The 21,234-nt window shown below is 40.8% G+C and overlaps 1 protein-coding gene across 1 annotated transcript in view; it reads left to right on the top strand.

The window, feature by feature from the left end:
• SMYD3 (SET and MYND domain containing 3) overlaps positions 1–21,234 on the top strand; it is a 779,235-nt gene that overhangs the window by 712,506 nt on the left and 45,495 nt on the right. The window lies entirely within an intron of this gene.

The raw sequence follows: 21,234 nt of genomic DNA, 5'->3' as shown, positions 1-21,234 counted from the left end.
GAAAAAAAAAAGTCTCAAGTGTCTCACGGCTCTTTGTGTAACTCTTCTGCGCGTTTTGTACCATTTTGTACACGTCACGCTTTTTCTTTTCTTGGAGTCTGTTCCGTCATCCTTATATCTGCGGCTTGGCCATGTGACGTGCGCGCCCCAAAGCTCCGTTATCCTAGATCCCAGCTCAAAACAGATGTTTTTGTTTCTTTTTCCTGTCTACCTGCTTTTCTACCTTTCTGTGCTATTCAAATTTGGGGAAACTTTTCCTCTGGGGGGAGTAAAGGGGGTGATTTCTTCTATGGCTCCTTGACCCTGTGAGCAGTTTTGTCCCTTCTACGTGGATGGGTTCGGGCAATACTTAGGTAATGAGGGAGGCTCCAGCCACCCCCGCCTTATTTTACAAGCAAGGAAAGGAGGTACTTACTAGGTGTGGCGTCCTGTTCCCCAGTCCCCAGGATCCGCCCCGCCCTCACAGAAGGAGCGCCGAGGCCACGCTGGGCACGGGCCACTGTCAGAGTAACACACAGACGCCTGTTCGAGCTGGAAGGGACCAGCCTCACTTGGCAGCTAAGTCTGACTGCCAGAAGCCAGAGTCGACATGCTGAACGCCTGGCGATCGCTTCGATCGTGGAGACGGGCACGGTGTCTGGCTCCCGGGTGCATTCCGCAGGCTCTCCGTCAGCCGCTTCTGCTGGCCTAGGCGTGGCTCATGGCCTGCGGTTGCCTGTGGGTCAGCCGGGGAGAAGAGGGTGATGGGGTCGTGAAGCTCACTGGGTTGCCCAGCCTCATTCATGTGGCAGCAGGGTGCCAGGAAGAGGAAGCAGGCGAGCCTCAGCAGGCAAGTACTTCCTGTGTCTGCTGGCTTTGACTTTGCCAATATCCCACGTGCCAAAGCCAAGCCCAAGGCCAGCCCAGAACCGGTTGGATAGAGCCTCCTCGCAGCCATCCTATTGCAAGGGCATGAGACTGTGGAGAGGAAGATAGTGTGACCATCAAGGCAATCCACAGAGCAGTCCTGTGTTGGTGTTCCAGAACATTCCGTGAATCAGATGACATTCATAGACCTTCTTTCTGGAAAACCATATCCACCCAAACAATTTGCTCTTAGGATCAGGGACCCTTGAACTCCCAGTGGCCCATCAGTGGGCTCCCCGGAGTCCTTCACCTACCAAGAAGTAGACTTGTCACCTTTCAGAATCACTTACAGGAATTACACTGGTTCGTCATTTTAAATTCATCAGAGGAAAAGAAAAGCCATAACAGAAGGCGTGGGTGGTCCCTCACCGGCCAGAGGAGCGGGGTTCACCGCTGGAACCCTGTGTTCGCCGGGTTTCAGAGTGAAATTTATCAGTCGGTGATGGTCCTCGATAAAGCGATTTGCCGTCCGCCTCCTAGAGAAAGTGGGAGAGGCTTTTAAACCCCTCTGGGCCCCCTTCCCGCCTTCTAATAGAAGCAGACATTCAAGCAGTGGTAACCGTGTACCCCGCATCTGTACCACAAAATAATTTGGGGGAAGGGGACGGGGAGCGAAGTGTTAAGTCTCTGTCACCGTGGCGGAGGATTTATGGCCGCCCCGGCCGCCATGACCGTGATTTCATTAATCCATCGTCCCCGGAGCAGCGGGCTTTTTGCACATCAGTAACTTGACGCCATTAGTTGCTCCTCTGGGATGAGAACACATTTAAACTGAAAATGAGCACACCGGGCATGATTTATAGGCCGGCGGTGTGGATGCCAAGTGTGCACGGAGGAAGGCCGGCTCCGTCCAGCCAGGCCAGGATGCTGGGCAGCAGAGGGCGGCCAGCGCGACACGACGCCATAGGGCCATGGACCACAGAGGGCCCCCCTGGCTTTGCAGCTTCACCGCAGGGATAACAGGGAAAGGCCTTCGTGGGGGCCCACTCCGGAGTCGGGTCTTGAGAATTCTCCTCTGGCCCCGTCAGGAAATGACAGTACACTCAGTCCAAGGAGCCCATGGGGATGCCCCAGGGAGAAGGTTCTGGGCGTTATCTTTGGAGCATCATAAAATCATCTCAGGAGCAGTCCTCAGCAGAAGCTTCAGGAACGCACCGGAGCCCTCCTTTTACGTAAGGTCTGTAAGAGATCGGCCTGGTGGAGAAGGGCCAGCAACACCCCCCTTCCCCCAACCCCTCACTCCCAGTGTGGGACCGTCCCTTAACCTTTCAAGCTTTGGATGCGTCAGAATGCTGTGGTCTCGCAGTCCACCTGGTCCACGCCGATTCTGAACATCAGAGACCGGTTCTCTGCCCGTGCACTCAGCCCCGCACCACCGTCACCCCCACCAGTCTTCAGCACAGAAACTGAGGCACTGGCTCTCTGCTCTGACAAAGGTCTGTCCATGCATCCTCTGAAGGCCATTTTCATTCCTGATCTCTTCCCGGGCTCCTCACAGGTCCCAGCACCTCATCCCTCACCCCTGCAAAGACCTCCTTATCTGTCTCACCCCTCCTTTCTCTGTTCTCCATCAGAGCTGCCAGAGGCACCTTCCAGAAATGCCCACTTCCTCAACTCTTAGAGCCCCTCCGCTCTAAAGCTGGCAGTGGTTCCCGATTGCCACTAGGCTCAAAGTTCAGTCTTCAGACTGGCATCTGTGGTCCCAAATCACTGAATCTTAGACTTCTTGGTACCCCCATGCATCTGCCGCTCTAGCTGGACCAGTACGTGGCCCCCACCCGGCTTCAGTCTCCTGAATCGTGTCCTCTTCTTGGACAGGCCCTCGTTTGTTCGAACCGACCTAATCCCTTTTCTTCTCCGTCTCTCTCTCTCTCTCGATCTTATCAGTCCTCAGAGACTTAGCCTGGGCCTCCGTCCTCCTGTTTCTTTCTTTCTCTCTAATTGAAATACAGTTGAGTCCGTAACCATAATTCTTCTATGTGACACTCAAGTCCTATCAGCTTTGGCTATTGGGATTTTCTTCAGGTTAAATGTCTTGTGTGTTCCTATCATTTTGGAAACACTTTTCTACTCTGAGGTACAGTGAAATGTTTAGGGCTCACATTATACTTTCCCACTCTGGACTGGTAATTAGCCATTCTTTACGAAGCCCTGGTCTTGTTTGGTGAGGAATGGTATCCAGGAACCCTGATCCCCTACACTGTGTTTGCTTGTTGCTACGCAGTGACGCTCTTTTCTAGACCTTTTAAAAAATCATGAGTTTGGGGCACGTGGGTGGCTCAGTGGGTTAAAGCCTCTGCCTTTGACTCAGGTCATGATCCCAGGGTCCTGGGATCAAGCCCTGCATTGGGCTCTCTGCTCAGCGGGGAGCCTGCTTCCCTTCCTCTCTCTCTCTGCCTGCCTCTCTGCCTACTTGTGATAGCTTTCTGTTAAATAAATAAATAAATGAAAAGTCTTAAAAAAAAAATCATGAATTCACACTGAACCTGTCGGTTAAAATCCAGCACCTGGGGTGGTTCCTCATTTCCCGCCTTCGTATTGGTACCTCTCTCATAAACACAAAATAGGCTGGAAATTATTAAACCACAACCACTACCAACAGCAGACCGATGGAGTAAAATCTTTTACTTTTTTTTCAAAGATTTTATGCCCTTAGCAAAAATGTATTGTCACAACACTATGTTTGAAAGTTTAAAAGTTTAATTATTCTTTTCATTGTGGTTATGTCATCAGTTTGATACCCAATTAGATTTTTTCTATCCAACTTTAAGGTTTTCCCCTCTTACTGCTTTATGTTGGTATGTAAAAATCAATATAAATACACAATATATATTAACATAAATTTTCCAATTACTAATAACACCACAATGAATAACCTTGTGCATATGGGGGGTTTTTTGTGTGTTGGTGGAGATGACTCATTAGGGTAATTTCCCAGAAGTGGAATGACTGATCCAAGGGTAAGCGCATATGCCATTTTATTAGGTACTGTCAGTTTACCTTGGGAGGGGTTACGTAACAATGCCTGCTTCCCCTCAGTCTTGCCACTAAGGTGGGTTTTTCTGCTTTTGAATTTTTTGCCAAGCTGATGCATATCTCATTGTACTTTTAATTTCCTTATTGGTGAAGTTCGATGTCTTCAAACATTTAAAACCTTTTTGTCTAATTTCTTTTGATGAACCCTACAGGTCTCTTATCATCTTTCTATCCGATTCTTTGGTCTTTTTTTTTTCCTTATCTTTAGTTGTCTCTAGATTAGGAAGATTTTCCTAATTTTCTGTAAAATTTAGTCTCTCAGTTTGCCACTCATTTTTTGACTTTGCTTTAATATTTTGCCCTGAGTTTCTTTGAAGAGCGTTTTCCAAAAACACTCTGTAAGAAATCTACTCCAGGGTAAACCAGGGTCCTATTGGAAAGTTACAGTAGCATCACCAACCTTCCCAGCTGGTCCTTGGCTCTTTTTAATTACTATTATTTATTTAAATTCAATTAGCCAACATATCATTAGTTTTTGATGTCATGTTCCGTGATTCCTTAGTTATGTATAACGTCACGTGATGTGATGAGCACTGGATGGCCCTTAATTCTTAGCTGCTCCTGAATTGAGTGGATATTTTAAAAAACCGTTTTTCTGCTGCCCATCCTATGATCTCCCTATCTTCAGCCAGCACCTTGCCTACTCGAGGCTCTTTACCTGGCGGGTGATTCAGTGTACTGTTCCTGAGCCGTCTGGGTCCTTCGTGGTCTTGCATTTTGGGGTTGCCTTAATGTTCCCTTAAACTAATTTCCATGTTAAAGCAGCCCCTGGCTGAGACGTGGTCCTCCTTACCCACTATATGACAGCAGTTGGATCCTGGGATTCAGTCTTTCCAACAAGAACAGTAGCGCGCTGCTTTGCCTGTTGATTCAGAGGCATGATGAGTCCCAAATGGCTGTAAGGTCATGTCAGTTTTCACAACGATGGAGCCATTGTTGTGTTCCCTGGAGGAATCCTGTCTCCTTTAGAAACGAAGACATATAAACTAGAAGATCTCAAGGGCACAGGAATAGGAAGCAAAAATTGCACAAATGCATCATTAGCTGTGATTGTGAGAGAAAAGTATTTATAGCTCCATTTAAAGATAAATGCCAACCTAGCATATTAAAAGTAACTGTAGAATAAAGACAGTAAGCATCCCAATTGTGCTTCCCACAAGTACTTTCCTAGGACCTAGTAGATGAATTTCATTCTCTAATCATCTTTTAAAAAATATGTTTATTATGTTTTTTATTGAAATATAGTTGCAGGGTGCCTGAGTGGCTCAGTGGGTTAAAGCCTCTGCCTTTGGCTCAGGTCATGATCCCAGGGTCCTGGGATCGAGCCCCGCATCGGGCTCTCTGCTCCATGGAGGGCCGGCTTCCTCCTCTCTCTCTGCCTGCTCATCCTACTTGTGATCTCCGTCTGTCAAATGAATAAATAAAATCGTTAAATATATATATACAGTTGACACACAATATTACATTAATTTCAGATGTACACCTCGTGATTCAACAATTCTATACAGCTGCTCTGCTCACCACAACTGTAGCTACCATCTGTCACCATATGCTATAATAACAATACCACTGACTATATTATGCCAGACCTTCCATTCCTGAGCCACCTTCATTCCGTCACTGGAAGCCTGCATCCCCACCCCCCCCCTTCACCATTTTGCCCATCTCCTCATCTGCCTCCTCTCTGATCGCGACCCATTTATTGCCTGTATTTATGGGCATTTCTGCTTTTTATTCATTTGTGTTTTAGATTCCACATATAAGTGAAATTATATGGTATTTGGGGTCTTTTGTCTGAATTATTTCACTTATAATAATACCCTCTAGGTCCATCTATGTTATAGCAAATGGCAAAAGCTTATTCTTTTTCAAGACGGAGTACTATTTCATTATATATATATATCGCATCTCTATCCATTCATCTATCCCTGAATACTTACTTTGCTTCCATATCTGGGCTATTGTAAACAATGTTGCAGTAAACATGGGGGTGCATGTATCTTTTTGAAGTGTTGTGTTCATTTTCTTTGGGTAATTATCCAGCAGTTAAATTGCTTGATCTTATGATATTTCTACTTTAAGTTTTTAAAGGAAATTCTATACAGTTTTCCATCAGTACCAATTTACTTCCCGTCAGTAGTGTACAGGGGTTCCCTCTTACCATATCTTCATATCATTATCTTATTATTTCTTGCCTTTTTGTTAATAGCCGTTCTTTTTTTTTTTTTAAGATTTGATTTATTTATTTGACACAGAGAGAGAGATCACAAGTAGGCAGAGAGGCAGGCAGAGAGAAAGGGGGAAGCAGGCTCCCCACAGAGCAGAGAACCCGATGTGGGGTTCGATCCGACCCTGAGATCATGACTGAGCCAAGGTCAGAGGCTTAACCCACTGAGCCACCCAGGCGCCCCCAGGTAATAGCCATTCTGACAGTTTTGAGGTAACATCTCATTATGACTTTGATTTGCATTTCCCCAATGATGAGTGAAGTTGAGTGTCTTTTCATGTTTCTCTTGGCCATCTGTATGTCTTCTGGAAAAAAATGTTTCAAGTCCTCTGCCTATTTTTGATCAGATTATTTATGTGTTAGGTGTTGAGTTGTATAAATTCTTTATATAGTTTGGATGTTAACCCCTTACCAGATATGTCATTTGCAAACATCTTCTATTCATTAGATTCCTTTTTTGTCTTATTAATCATTTCCTTTATTGTACAAAGCTTTTTAGTTTGGTATAAAATGGACTTCAGTCCATTTTGAGCTTATTTTTGTGTGTGGTATTAAAAGGCGGTCCAGTTTCATTCTTCACATGTACTGTCCAGTTTTCCAGAACCATTTATTGAAGAGACTGTCTTTTCCTCTTGTATATTTTTCCTCCTTTGTGGTATATTAACTGACCATAGAAGTATCCTTTCTGGTCTCTCTATTATGTTCCATTAATCTACATATCTGTGTCTGTGGCTGTACCATATTGTTTTGATTACTATGGATTTGTAGTATATCTTGAAATCTGGGATTATGAGTCTTCCGGGTTTGTTGTTCTTTCTCAAGTTTGCTTTGGCTATTTAGGGTATTCTGTGGTTCCATATGAATTTTAGGATTATTTGTTCTAGTTCTGTGAAGACACTATTGGTGTTGTTTTTTAAGAATTTACTTATTTATTTAACAAACAGAGATCACAAGGAGGCAGAGAGGCAGGCAGAGAGAGAGGGGGAAGCAGGCTGTCACTGAGCAAAGAGCGAAACATGGGGCTTAATCCCAGGACCTTGGGATCATGACCTGAGCCGAAGGCAGAGGCTTTAACCCACTGAGCCATCCAGGTGCCCCAACACTATTGGTGTTTTGATAGGGATTTCATTGAATGTGTAGATTGCTTTGGGTAGTATGGACATTTTAACAATATTAATTCCAATACATGCACATGGTATATCTCTCCATTTGTGTTGTCTTCAACTGCTTTCATCAGTGTTTTTAGTTTTCAGAGTACAGGTCTTTTACCTCCTTGGTTAAGTTTATTACTAGATATTATTTGGAGTACAATTATAAGTGGATTTTTTCTTAATGTCTCTGCTACTTTTTTATTAATGTATAAAGACACAGCAGATTTCTGTATATTAATTTTTTAATCTGCAACTTTACTGAACTCATTTATTCTAATAGTTTTTTGTTGGAATCTTTAAGGTTTTCTATATATAGTATCATGTTTGTAAATAGTGACAGTTTTACTTCTTTCTTACCATTTTGCGTGCTTTTTTGTCTTTTTGTTGTCTGATTGCTGTGGCTATGACTTCCAATACTATGTTGAATAAAAGTCGTAAGAGTAGACCTCCTCGTCTTGTTCCTGATCTTAGAGGAAAAGCTCCCAGTTTTTCACCGTTGAATATGTTAGCTGCATGTTAATCATATATGGTCTTTTTATGTTGAGGTTATTCCCTCTAAACCCACTTAGTTGAGAGTTTTTCAAACAGTTTTTCTGCATCTGTTGAGATGGTCAATATCAAACATACCAACATTCACATTATAAGGGCTCCAGAAGAAGAAGAGAGAATGAAAGGGGTGTAAAACAGAATTTAAGAAATAATAGCTGAAAATACCCTGAACCTGGGGAAGGAAGCAGGCATCCAGGTTCAGGAAACAAAAAGTTCCAAACAAGATGAACTCAAGGAAGTCCTCATCAAGATATATAATAATCATAATATATATATTATGTAAGTAATAATCAAAATGTCAAAGATGAAATATAAAAAGAGAATTTTAAGAGGAGCAAGAGAGAAGTAACTACTTACATACATGGGACGCCACATAAGGCTATACACTGATTTTTCAGCAGAAATTTGGCAGGCCAGAAGAGAGTGGCATGATATATTCAAAGTACTGAAAGTAAAAAAACCTACAACCCAGATTGCCTGGCAAGTTTATTGTTCAGAGTTAAAGAGAGATGAAGAGTTTCCCAAACAAACAACACTTAGAAGTGTTTATCACCACTAAATTAGATAAAACAACTAAAACCCTCTTCTCCTGAAAACAAAAACATACTCCTTAGAGAAAACTGGAAAAATACTATCACAAAGCAGAAAGTAAAAATTACATTTCCTTCATATGTGCAGAGATCTACCCTATTTGCAGTCTGGCATGTTTCCCTCAAGTCTTTTTTTAAATTTTTTTTAGTTGAAGTATAGATAACAGACAATGTTGTATTACTTTCGGGTGTACAACACAGTGATTCTACACTGTACATTACACTGTGCTCACCACAGTAAGAGTAGTCACTATCTGTCAGTATATGATGTTATTACATTATTTTTCACCCATGGAGTTTTGTTTTCCTTCAAATTCAATTTAGTTAACATATAGTGTATTTTAGTTTCAGAGGTAGAGTTCAGTGATTGGTCAGTTGCGTATAACACCTGTGCTCATTACAGCAAGTGCCCTCCTTCATACCCATTACCCAAATACCCCCTTCCTGTACTTACCTCCCCTCCAGCAACCATTTGTTCCCTGTTGGTAAGAGGCTCTTATGGCTTGCCTCACCCTCTGTTTTTATCTTATTTTATTTTTCCTTTACTTCCCCTATATTCATCTGTTTTGTTTCTTAAATTCCACATATGAGTAAAATCACATGTCATTTATCTTTCTCTGACTTATTTCACTTAGCATAATACCCTCTAGTTCAATCCTATCATGCAAATAGCACTATTTCAATTATTTTTGATGGCTGAGTAACAGTCCCTTGTCTATATGCAACGCATCTTCTTTATCCATTCATCTGTCAGTGGACATCTGGGCTCTTTCCATAGTTTGGCTATTGTGGACATTGCTGCTATAAACATTCAGGTGCACGTGCCCCTTTAGATCACCACATTTGTATCTTTGGGGTAAATAAGGTAGTGCAATTGCTGGGTCGTGGGGTAGCTCTATTTTCAACTTTTTAAGGAATCTCCATACTGTTTTCCAGAGTGGCTGCACCAGCTTGCATTCCCACCAACAAAGTAAGATGGTTCCCTTTTCTCTGCATCCTCGCCAACACTGTTGTTTTCTGAGCTAATTTTAGCCATTCTGACAGGTGTGAGGTGATATTACATGGTGGTTCTGATTTGTATGTAAGACCAGCCTTTATATGGATTTGCAATCCAGGTAGTTGAAGCCTAGGCTGACTAAGGAACATCTAGTTGCAAACTGACTTGAGGTGGTTCTCAGCTGGTAGTTCCTATAAATCTATGGCAGAAACAAATGAAAAAAGCTCACTGGAGAAGGAGATATTCATCTTAGGTCTCTAGGAAAGCCCACAAGTCCTTTTTGAAGGTCAGTGAATGACCAGCCAATGGTAAGCAGGAACTCAAGAACAAAAGCAACATGAGTTCTAGAAAAACAATAAGCAATAGCAATACACTTACTCACATTCTGAGTACTGGAAATGCCATATCCATATTTTAAAACTGTTAAGTTCACTATTTTAATAAATTACAAATAATAGACTTTTTAAACTATAAAAAATAAGGAATTATTAAAAGTGACATATCTGACAGGAATCATAGTGATGCTAGAGATGAAAAATACAGTAATTGAAATGAAAGCTGCTGTAGACATCTTTTACAGCAGCCTTGTCATCAAGAAGAGAGAGTTAGTGGATTGGAAGATGGGTCAGAAGAAATTATCCGTAATACAACACAGAGAAAAATACAGAAGTAAATAAGTTAAGCAACAAGGAAGAAACAGTAGGAAGGTCTACTTTCCATTTCATCTAAGACCCATAGTTTAGGAGAGAGAGTATGCAGAGACTGGATCTAAGCAAGCAATGGTTGAAAATTTCCAAAACCAATAAAAGCACTAATCCACAGATTTAATAAAGAGAATTGAATAAAGAATTGAATAAAGAGAAATTCACAACAGATAGAACACTGTGAATTTAAACAAAACTACAGGAAAAGAGAAAATCTTAAAAGCAACCATAGTAAAAGGGCAAATTACCTTCAAAAGAATGTGAGTTAGAAATACAGGTGACTTTTCCTCAGCACCACTAGAAATCAGATACAATGGAATGGTGTTTTCAGTTGATGAAGGAAGGTAGCTGTTAGCTAATTTGTTATAACCTGAAAAGGAATCTTTGAATAATGAGGGTGAAGTGAAGACATTTAAAAACAAAAAGCAAGAGGTCTTCTTATTAAGAGGCCTGACTGAAAAAATGCTAAAGAAGATTCATCCTACAGAAGGAAAGCAATCATAAATGGAAGGTTATAGCTGCAAGAAGAAATGAGAAAGAAAGTGTTGAATATTTGGACAAGTATACATGAAGTTTATCTTTATAAAACCTTAATAATACATCTACTAAGGTTAAAGATAAAACATAAATTAGGTCATGATAACAGTATGTAAGGAAGGAATAAATAAAGGTAAGATGTTCTGAGGTCCTCATATTGTCCAAATTGAGGGTAAAGATTTTGATTTTTAGATTTTGATCATTTAATTATGCATGTTTTAATTTCTGGGATAGCTGCCTAAAGAGAGTCTGAGTGTATAACTTAGAAGAGAAAAGGGGAATGATTGTTTTAAAACTTTTTTTAAAAAAATTTGACAGAGAGACATCACAAGTAGGCAGAGAGGCAGGCAGAGAGAGAGAGGAGGAAGCAGGCTCTCCACCAAGCAGAGAGCCCATTGGGGGACTCGATCCCAGGACCCTGAGATCATGACCCAAGCCAAAGGCAGAGGCTTAACCCACTGAGCCACCCAGGTGCCAGGGGAATGATTTTAAAAATCCTCCACTGTCTCCTCATCAAAAAAAAAAAAAAAAAAAAAAATAGGGCAAGGAGGGAAAAGGGAGGAGCAGGGAGCAAAACTTAAAAAAATGAGAAAGGGAATTTTTAAACACAAAATAAAATATTGGATTTAAATAAAAATATATCAGTAATTACACTAAATTCATTTTATTAAGAAAAGTAAATATAGGGGTGCCTCAGGTGACTCGGTTGGTTAAGTGCCTGACTTGATTTCACCTCAGGTCGTGATCTCAGAGTCATGAGGTTGAACCTTGGGTCCAGCTCTGTGCGCAGAGGGGAGTCTACTGATTCTCCCTCTCCTCACCTCTCTGCCTCCTCATGCTTGTGATCAATCTCTCTCTCAAATAAATAAATAAATCCTGAAAAAAGAGGAAAGTATAAACAGAGAAGATGCTTCCAGTGAAATAGTATCAGACTGGATTTTAAAAACCCCAACTGTATGCTGTTAATAAGATACATCTAAAACATAAGGATACAGAATGTTTAAAGTAAAAGAAAAAGCATAATATGCAGATTCTAACCAACAGAAAGCTGGTGTGGCTGCTAATAATGTAATAATATAATATAATATGTGGGGTGCCTGGATGGCTCAGTCAACTAAGCATCTGCCTTTGGTTCATGTCATGATCCCAGAATCCTGGGATCAAGCCCCACTTCAGGCTCTCTGCTCAGTGGGGAACCTCCTTCTCCCTCTCCCTCTGCCTGCTGCTCTCCCTGCTTGTGCTCTCTCTCTCTCTATCAAATGAATAAATAAAATCATATATATATATATATGTGTGTGTGTGTGTGTGTGTGTGTGTGTGAGATTATATATATGTGCATATATATGTGGTTATATATTACATACACACACAAATATATATATGGTAATACATATGCTTTAAGACAAATGATATTAGAAATATAATCACGGTAAATAGTTCATTCTACCAAGAAGATACAATTCTAAAATTTGTGGCTTGTAATAATATTACCTAAGTATAGATAAAGCAGAAATGAACAGAATTGTTAGACAAATAGAAATATCAACAATCATCACGAGATACCAAATCATGAATCAGAGAAGAAATTAAAATGGAAATATGAACATATTCTAACTGATAAAAATTGTAGGATCAGTAATAATCAGACACAGTCATAATTGTATAGGCTAGAAATGTTCTAAGTTCCTTGTATTGTACAAATAAAAAATTCACTATCTCAAATTAGCACCCATCTCAAGAGGCTGGGAACAGCTCAGCAAATGTGCCCTACAAAAAAGTATGAGCAAGGAAATGACAAACATCAGAGCAGAACTTGGGGAAATAAAAGAGGAAGCTCAGAATGAGTGTATCAACAGCAATAACCATAAAACCAAAGTGAGTTTTCTGATGACCAATAAAACTGACAAACCTCTGGCAAAATTAATGCAAAAAAAAGAAGAAGAAGATACACATATCTGGTGTCAGGAATGAAAGGGAACCTCACTCCAGATGTCTTAGCATTAAAGAAATGGTAAGAGAATAGTAATGACTTCATGCCAGAGCAAATTCCTTTAAAAAGACATAATTTATCACCAAAATTGACACTAGAAAATTTTTTTAAAAATCTGAAAAGTGATAAAACCATTAATGGAAAACAATGCAGAATTTATACTCTTTAATACTCTTTCCACAAAGAAAATGACAAGCTGATTTTGTTTCACTAGTACAGTCTATCAAAACAGCGAAAGAAGAAAAAAAAAAATCAATTCTTTACCATTCCCCCCCACCAGGGAACAGAATGATAAGGAATACTTGCCAACTAATTTATTCATTTTACCTTAATACCTAAATCTGACAGTACAGAATGGAAAAGTGCAAAACCATTTTAACTCAAGAATATAGGTGTAAGATTGCTAAGGAATAATTGCGAATGGGAGTTAGGAATGCACGGTATGTTGCTAAGCCAATGTTAGCAACATATAAACACACCTAGGAATGAGCCCACATTAGAGACAGATTGCCATGTGAACACCTAAGTATGTGCAGAAAAAGCATTTGATAAAATTCAACATCTTTTCATGATTAAAAAGAAAACCCAGCAAACTAAGAATAAGGAAACTTTTTAAAAGGTGAAGGATACCTACAAAAATATTTGTGCTTAATAAGTGACACTTGAAGTTTGCCTTTTCTGGTAGAAGATAAGTCCTGAATGTGTAAGGCACAGGATAATGAGTATAGAAGACAGTATTATCATCATCAAACTTGCTTAGAGACTACGTCTTAATTATTCCCACCACAAAATAGAAGTAAGTGATAATTACATGATATGATGAGAGGGCTAAATGCTACAATGGCAATTATATTACAAGATATGAATTTATCAAAGCAACCTGTTGTATAGCTTAAATTTACACAATTGTTACATGTCAAATATGTTATAATTTTTAAGAAATTTGCCTTTAATATCAAGACTTTTCTCAGCATCATATGCAAGGTCCTAGTCTGTAAAAAGGCAAGGGTAAGACATAAGATTTAAGAATCAAAAGGGAAAAAACAAAACAATGATTTTTTTTTTCAAATGAGAAACCCCTACTACCCATTATTACCTCCAGATCCAAAGAATCAGATCTCAGGCACCATGTGGGCATGACCTCAGGAAGAGGTTGCTCATATATCCTTAGAATATGTGTAGGAATTAGAGCAAGGAACAGAACAGAATAAAATAGAATTCTGGGTTAGGCTGCAGTTATTAATACAGGTGCACAAAGCAGAGGTTGTGGATTTAATGTTTCAACCCAAGGGGGGCTCTAACAATTTGCTTGCTTGCTTGATCGAAAACTAGATTCTGTTGGCTCACTTTATGCGGTTGGGTTCTCAGATCTTCCCGCATATGATGAAGAGGAAAGAATCCAGAGAGTTAAAGAGATCAAAATGTTGGAATGCCTCATCACGTGCTACCACATTCCCACGACTTCCCAGTCTCCGTAGTCTCTTTCAGAGGATACCCCCTTTACTAACATCTTGAAAGATGCTGTCATGTTAGAAGCATCAGCAACATCCTTGAAAGTACTCGGGTGTCTGGATTCTTAAGACCCAGCGATAAAGGGGAGAGTTGGTAGTATTGAAATGGGTTTTCCAGTTTGACTGGGAATGATGAGATAACAGAGGGGCAGAGCTTACCCTCCAGGGACAAGATTGGAACAATGTGTATAGTGCATAGCATGGACGATATGGTGATCAGAATATTTTGACTTCAGACCCTTGTTTTTAATATCCATCTACATGGACCACCAGAGCAGTTGGCTTTCACATGGTAGAGCCGGCGGTGCCCCTTCGCCATTTTGCTTCTGGGCTGTGTCAAAACCTAGCCTTTGCTGGTCTTAATTATTCTGGCAACCCTTGGCACATCCCGTTGGTACACTATATTGATGGCATCATGCTAAATTAGTGAACAGTCGGTGGAAAAAGTACCTTCACTGATGTACTAAGTCCATACCAGCCAGAGAGAGGGAGACAAGCCCTCCCCAAAACTGAGGACCTCATCACAAAAGCCAAGTTTCTTACTTATAATAGTGTAGATAATTTTGTGTTCTCTTCAAAGCAAAAGATGAGTTGTTGAACCTTATGGTACCTACCACGAAGAGAATGGCACAGGACTTAGGAAATGTCTTTGGATTTTGATGTTGTAGGTAGGAAAAGAAATATGATGGTGTGCTCAAGTACATAGGATGCAACAGTCTTAGATACCCCATCACCCCGAATTAACGAGCTGAGAATAGTGCTGTAGTCTAATATGCCTTCAATTAAAACGGCAGCTTAGAAACAAGTGCAGGAGGTTGAGTTCTGTCCCTCTGGCTGTTTTTTGTACTTTGAATCAGTGACCAGTATATGATTCTCTGTAGAGGAACTGATGAGAGGAGTGCCTGGGTGGCTCAATCACGTAAGCGTCTGCCTTCTGCTCAGGTGATGATCTCAGATTCCTGGGACTGAGTTCTGCATCAGGCTCCCTGCTCAGCAGGGAGTCTGCTTCTCCCTCTGTCGGCCATCCCCCCCCCCCACTTGTGCTCTCTCCCTCTATGGCAAAGAAGTAAATAAAATCTTAAAAAAAAAAAAAAGAAGTGATGAGAAAGCACACTTCAAACATATAAGCAGAAGCCATGAAATTATTAAAGACTGATATCCAGAATGTTCAATAAATTCATTTGTATAGGGGCGCCTAGGTGGCTCAGCTGGTTAAGCGGCTGCCTTCAGCTCAGGTCATGATTCCAGGGTCCTGGGATCAAGCCCCACATCGGGCTCCCTGCTTAGTGGAGAGTCTGCTTCTCTCTCTCCCGCTGCCTGCTGCTCTGCTTACTTGTGCTCTCTGTCAAATAAATAAATAAAATCTAAAAAAAAAAAATTCATTTGTATATATTAATGAAGTAACTTAAAGGATAGAAAACCTGAACAGGCAAAAGAGGAAATCTAGGGACGCCTGGGTGGCTCAGTTGGTTAAGCAGCTGCCTTCGGCTCAGGTCATGATCCCAGGGTCCTGGGATCGAGTCCCACATCGGGCTTCTTGCTCGGCAGGGAGCCTGCTTCTCCCTCTGCCTCTGCCTGCCTCTTTGTCTGCCTGTGCTCACTCGCTCTCTCTCCTTCTGTCTCTGGCAAATAAATAAATAAAATCTTTAAAAAATTGTTTAAAAAAGGAAATCTTAATTATATTAATTGTAATAATTTAAGATAAATGAAATAATTTATAAAATTAATGATTTAATTATAATTAGTGATTATAATATAATTACTGATTTATTGGGGTTTAAATTTAGCTTTTTTGTTATTGCTTTCTATTTATACCAATTGATCTGTTTCTTTCTTGCCTTCTTTTAGACTTTTTTTTTTGAGAGAGAGGGAGATAGAGTATGCAAGGGGGTGGGGCAGAGGGAGAGGGGGAATTCCAGGCAGACTCTGCACTGAGTATGGAGCCTGACACAGGACTTGATCTCATGACCCTGAGATCACGACCTGAGCCTAAACCAAGAGTCAGTCACTTAACTGACTGTGTCACCAGGTGCCCTCTTCTTTTAGATTTTTTACATTTTTTTATTCTGTCCATTAATAGGAGGTGACACTCCCATACTGCTTTTTAGTGGAGAGTAAAAATTACAGCATGCATTGATGACTCCTCAAAGTCTGACATTTCTCAGTGTTTCATGCTCCTCCCCAGGAGCACAAAAATCTTAGCATTCCTTAACTTCATTCCCTGTGTCCTGATTTGCATGCTGTCTTTGCTGCATCTTTGTATTATATATAGTTTAAATCCCATGAGATTGATTGTTTCATAGAATCAACATTCATTTAGACTTGCCCTCATGTTTACCTTTTTGTTGCTTGTTTCTCCCTGTATTTCTGAATTTCCGCCTGAGGTCAATTTTCTTCCACCTAAAGAACAGTATTTTCTTTTCTAACAGCATATCTGTTAATAATGAATCCTCTCAGTTGTCATTTGTCTGAAAATGGCTTCATTTCCCCCTCACCACTGGAGTAAAAGTATACTTTTATTGGCATTCTAGATTAGCAGATGCTAGCATTCAGCACTTTGAGGATTTCATTCTATTGCCTTTAACAGCCATAGTTTCCGTAGAGAAGTCATACGTGATTCTGTTCTTGCTCCTTTGATGACATCTGTTTTATTTATTCACGTAGCTCTTTCTCTTTCCCCTCTCTGCAGGTTCATTGTGATGTGTCTGATTCGAGATTTCCTTTCATTTGTCCTAGTTGGAGTTTGTAGGTCTCCTTGAATGAGTGCTGGTTTGATGTTGTTCAATGTCATAGAAAATTCTTAGCAAATCTACCTGAATACTGCTCCTGGCCCATTCTTTTGCTGCTTCAGAGACTCCAATTCCATGTGTGTTAGACCTTCCTTCTGTACCCCCTTGTCCTCCTTCTCTTCTGTTCCTTCACTTCATATGGGGTATTTTTTTCTGAATTTCCTTTTCCTTCTGGTTTATTGGTTCTTTTTTCAGCTGAGTCTAATTTGCGTTAGACTTCACCACTTAGTTCGTAGTTTCCGCTACTTTATTTTTTATATATAGAGGCTTCTTTTTTTAATAGCCCAGTTTCTACAAAAAATTCTCAATTTTGTCTTTCTTCTTACTGAATATATTACTTGTATCTGCTTGAAAATCTGTATCTGATCATGCCATTATCTGGGCCACCTTAACTAAATGAAGTGTTGTTTATTTCAGTTTTCCTTCATGTTGTTTTTATCTTTGTATGCCCAATTTTTAAAAAATTTAATAAAATATTGTATATATCCATGATATATAAAAATTTATAGAAATAATATATAGAAAAATGTTCTCTTGGCTAGGTAAGCTAGCAATCTTGGATCACCTTAATCTAATTTCAAGAACTGAGATGATATGAAGTTGAGTTTCAGTCTATCCCAGCTCATCTTCTCTCTTAGAGTATAATCCTCTGTGGTCTAAAGCCTAAGCAGAGGGGATATCAGGCCCTTGTTGAGCCCTAGACTACAGTTTTTGCCCCATAGCTCTCATAAATTCTAGTCAGCTTTCTGATTCCCCACAGCCTTTTTTGAAATTGGCATAGTGGAGAGAGCCAGTCCAAAGTATATCATGCCTTCAACAACGTGATAAAGAATATTGGCATAATCTCTTTTGTCCAGAGGATCTTGCTTCATTAAAAGTACTCTTGCATTTATTAAGAGCATCATGATCATACTGTGTCTGGCCTCTCCAGGTGACCAGATGAATCATAGGATTTTTTTTTTTTTATAGTAGAAGCATGATGAACACCTTGTGTGCAGTGCCCTGTCATAAGTCCCATTACAGTCAGGGTAATATTGGCTCTGATCTCTGCTATAGAACATACACAGGAATGTTGCTGCCTGTGCCTTGTAACTGGGGGGAGAGAGGAGGGAGGACACATGTGAGAGTGAAAGCCATGTGTAGAGGGGCCCCAGTTCAGGCCATCTCATTTTGCCTGCCTAAATTCAGCATCAGGAGAGTCACCATGAAAAGAAGGAACAATAAAACATGTCCTGTAAAATAAGGCTGCAAAATAGTGGATTTAGCTGAAATTTCCAAAAGAACCAATGGCCAGATGAATGTGCTAGTGCCAGCATCCCCCATAGGCAGAGACATCAGGCTGAAGGCAAGGAAAATGTCACCACCTGTCTGCCAGGGACAGAGGCAGACACGCTCCTCCTCTCTGGCTCTCTGGCTCTACTTGCATCTCCTCAGGACGTCCCATCTTTTTTTTTTTTTTTTTTAAGATTTTATTTATTTATTTGACATAGAGATCACAAGTAGGCAGAGAGGCAGGCAGAGAGAGAGAGGGGTGGAAGCAGGCTCCCTGCTAAGCAGAGAGCCCGATGCAGGGCTCGATCCCAGGACCCTGGGATCATGACCTGAGCTGAAGGCAGAGGCTTTAACCCATTGAGCCACCCAGGCACCTTGAGGGCATCCTGTCTCACCTACAGCAGCTACAGGATAACCACATGGATGCCTAGACTTTTCTGGCACATTCCCAGATTACACACATTCTGGGTTGTGTCCAAAGAAGAAATTATGATAAAACGTATCTAACATACAATTTACCATTTTAACAATTTTTAAATATGTACGTCCCTGGTATTGAGTATATTCACTGTTATTGTGCAACCAATCTCAAGAACTCTTTGCATCTTACTTATGAAACCAAAACTCAATACCCATTAAACAATAACCCTCCATTCCTATCTCCCCTCAACCCCCCAAAACCATCTTTCTATTTTGTTTCTGGAAATTTGATTACTCCATGTACCTCATACAGGTGGAATCATAACAATATTTGTTCTTTTGTGTGTGGCTTATTTCACTTGATATAATGTTTCCTCGAGTTTCTGCCATGTTGTGTGTACGCCACATGTAGTGTATTTTGTGTATCCATTCATCCATGGATGGAGAGTTGGGTTGTTTCCATCTTTTGGCTATCGTGAATAATGTTGCTGTGAACATTGGTATTCAGATATCTGGTCTGGTTCCTGCTTTCAGTTCTTTTGTGCACTTACCCAGATGTGGAATTGTGCACTTACCCCGCCGTCACGTACTAATTGTATGTTTAATTTTTTTGAGGACCTTCCATGTTGTTTTCCATAATGGCTGCCCCATCCTTGCCAATGCTTTCTATTCCCTGCTTTGTTTTCTTTTGTTTTTTAGTGCTACCCCTCCTAATGGGTGAGAAGTGTTATCTCATTGTGGTTTTGATCTGCATTTCCCTAGTGATGAGCCAGACTACCTTTTGTTTGGTCACACTTAACATCTAAACTGCCTTTTATATCTGGAAGCAGATCTAAAATCCTTTGCTAGACCACATAAGGGTTTTTGGTTAAAGAGAAATAAGTGCCTGGGTGCCTGAGTGGCTCAGTTGGTTGAGTGTCCAACTCTTGATTTTGGCTCAGGTCATGGTCTCAGGGTCCTGGGATTGAGCCCTGCATCAAACTCAGAGGGGAGTCTGCTTCCCCCTCCTTCTCCCCTCCCCAATAAATAAATAAATAAAATTTAAAAGAAAAATATCATCGAAGTCAACCAGAGAGGTTCCTGGGTTGACCAGTCTGAGCCTTGGGCTATTTACTGAGGAAGGCTCTTCCCTGAGGCCCTGTAGGCCCGCTCCAGGAGTACAGGTGGGACACCCTCCTCTTAACCCCTCACTGTCTCTGAAGCACAGTGAAATTTACTTCAGATGTAATGGCTGGTGCCTTTTTACTGCTGCGAACAATGTGACATTAATTTCTAAGAGGTGCCATCTTGCAGTTCAATGTGTTTCATGGGTCACATGATCTCCGATTACTAAGGTGACACTTAGGACAATTTTATGGCAAATTGAATCCCAAATTACAGCCCCTGAAGGGGTCCACATTAATAATGGTCTGTAAGAGCACAGCAGGGGGCCTAGGCCAGGTTATGTCGCAATCAAGTACAGTTACTAAAGCAACATTGCAGTAGGACCAAGAAGAATGTGTTATTAAGACACATACGCTGATCTCCTTTCAGCAAGGGAGCGGCCAGATTGCTGTAGACATCCCTGGATTGTGGAATAATGAAGACTGCATTATGTTCACATGAATTGGAACTTCCCTGTAGCTAGCTTAAGAAGCGTGACCCACTATGAATGAATTGGAATTACTTTTTCTTTCTTTCTTTCCTTTTTTTAAACAAAAGGATCCTACACTAATCATTTAATTTCTCCTATGGGCATTTTACTTCTTCCAAGTGAGAAACCAGTGCCTCTAGCCTAACAGAGTGTGAGGAAGTCTACCTGGGTCTTCATTAAGCAAAGCCTCTAAAAATAATAAGTTTGTTTTATTAGAATAGGATAATCTCTGAGTGATTTCAGGATTTGAACGCACTTCTTCGAAGCAATGCGCTACGTTTGCGAGAGGCTAGTAAAGGAGATGGTTCTCCTCCCTTTTAAGAATCTACTGTCGTGGGTGCCCAGGTGGCTCTGGTGTTAAGTGTCTGACTCTCGATTTCGGCTTAGGTCATGATCTCAGGGTCGTGAGATCAAGTCCCGTGTTGGGCTCCTCGCTGAATGCGGAGTCTGCTTAAGATTCTCTCTCTCTCCTTCTGTCCCTCCCCACATGCCTGCTCACAGGTGCTCTCTCTTAAAAAAAAAAATCTCCCATAGGAACCAGATACTGACATTGAAGCAAAAATAAGTGTCAGATAAGAACATTGTTTATGCTGTATTAAGCAACATCACCCTGGGGTTTAGGCTTTTTTTTTTTAACACGTTAAATATTGGACTATTCCTGGATTCTTGTGCCCTGGGACTTGGTTCTGTGGGTTCGTTATGTCCTACATGGGGAGTATGCATTTCTAACTAATGTAAAAGACGAGGTGTTACCCAGTTCTTTGCTCTTTCGGTTTTCTTTAAAGACTTGAGCGTCCTTGTGATATGACTAACGAATGCATTCACCCGCTAGAACTAGCTTGCATATCTATCCTATGCGAGGTGTGCTGCTAGGTCCTAGGGAACCAGATGCTGTTATGTCTTATCTGGACGTATGGTCTAG

Source organism: Mustela putorius, unplaced genomic scaffold (assembly GCF_011764305.1).
Source record: "Mustela putorius furo isolate JIRA1106 unplaced genomic scaffold, ASM1176430v1.1 tig00000785_pilon_pilon_pilon, whole genome shotgun sequence".
Classification (NCBI taxonomy): domain Eukaryota; kingdom Metazoa; phylum Chordata; class Mammalia; order Carnivora; family Mustelidae; genus Mustela; species Mustela putorius.
The sequence above is the reverse complement of the archived record's forward strand: the minus strand, read 5'-3'. Positions and strand labels throughout refer to the sequence as shown.